The sequence below is a fragment of the Mchenga conophoros genome, linkage group LG10, assembly GCF_057382185.1.
Source record: "Mchenga conophoros isolate Kocher_MC1m ecotype Shallow Benthic linkage group LG10, M_conophoros_male_GT1.1, whole genome shotgun sequence".
In the NCBI taxonomy this organism is placed as follows: Eukaryota; Metazoa; Chordata; class Actinopteri; order Cichliformes; family Cichlidae; genus Mchenga; species Mchenga conophoros.
In genome coordinates this window covers 4,294,655-4,295,889 of record NC_140535.1, presented here as the reverse complement: position 1 = coordinate 4,295,889, position 1,235 = coordinate 4,294,655, and positions in this window count along the sequence as shown.

Here is a 1,235-nt window from a genome sequence, read left to right as displayed (position 1 = left end):
TCTCCTGCCTTTCAGACTCTCATTTGTGGAACCCACCTCCTCCTCATCTCCACCTCAAAGACACCTCAGTCAGAGCTCCAGCCGTGCCTCAGTTTTCATCTTCACCACCCCCAGCATCTGGACTCCGGGGGTCCTGTCCTAAATCCTATCACCGATGGGATTCCATTTTGCCGTGATGGATCATCACAGTCTAATTGCCAAATACATTAAATCCTATATCTCAATAAACAATGATCACCTTTTCCAAGTGACCTCCCCTTATTGAACTGGACACTGGAGTCAGAGGTGTCACTGTTTTGAGTGACAGATGTCCTAAACATAGTTTGTTAGCCAGGCCTCAACTCAGCCAGCTGGAGTCAGTGTTGGTTCCTTTTGGAGCATTTCTGATGGAATTTCTTCCACATGTCGTTTATTTCGTCTTTCTCCCTTCACAGCAGATGGCCGTCCCTCCCTGAGCTGGTTTGAAACCTGAGAGGTTTCTTCCTGTTAAAAGGAAGTTTTTCCTTCCCACTGTCGCCAAAGTGCTTGCTCATATGGGGTCATATAATTGTTGGGGTTTTCTCTGTATGTGTTATTGTAGGGTCTACCTTTTATATGAAGAGCCTTGAGGCGACTGCTGTTGTAATTTGGCGCTGTATAAAAAACACTGAATTGAATTGGAATTACCTTTAGAGTGATACTATGTGATAGAGAGGTTTTTGATCAGATTAGTAGGAAAAAGATTTTATAAGTCAGCTTATTATGCAAATATTTGGGTTTTATGGTCGTAGCTTGTTAACTAAACTTTAGTTAAGCATTAGGCTTAACTTAGCATATCCACCCTCTCACCCAAATATGGCCACTTTTGGCTACAGAACTGAGGAAGTCTGTCCTCAGTGAAAATCATTATAACTTGTTTAATTTAAAAAGAATGAACAAAATCAAACAAAAATGGTTTAGCGTATTTCATTCTGATATGTTTACCTTTTTCCCCCATGAACTCTTTCATTTAAAACATCCTGGAAACAATTCTTTCAAAAGTTACCTTCATTTCCATGTTTATTCCCCCCCCCCCCCCTTTTTTTTCTTTTTTTTTAAATGTTTCACTTTGTATGAATGTCTTATTGCAAAGATAGATTTCCAAATCGGCTTAAGCTTCACTCAAAAGAAAACCAACCAACCAAACAAACCAAAAACAAAACCGGCAAACTGACCATAAGAAACCTGGACTAAATAAATAACTTCAGTGTTCACAC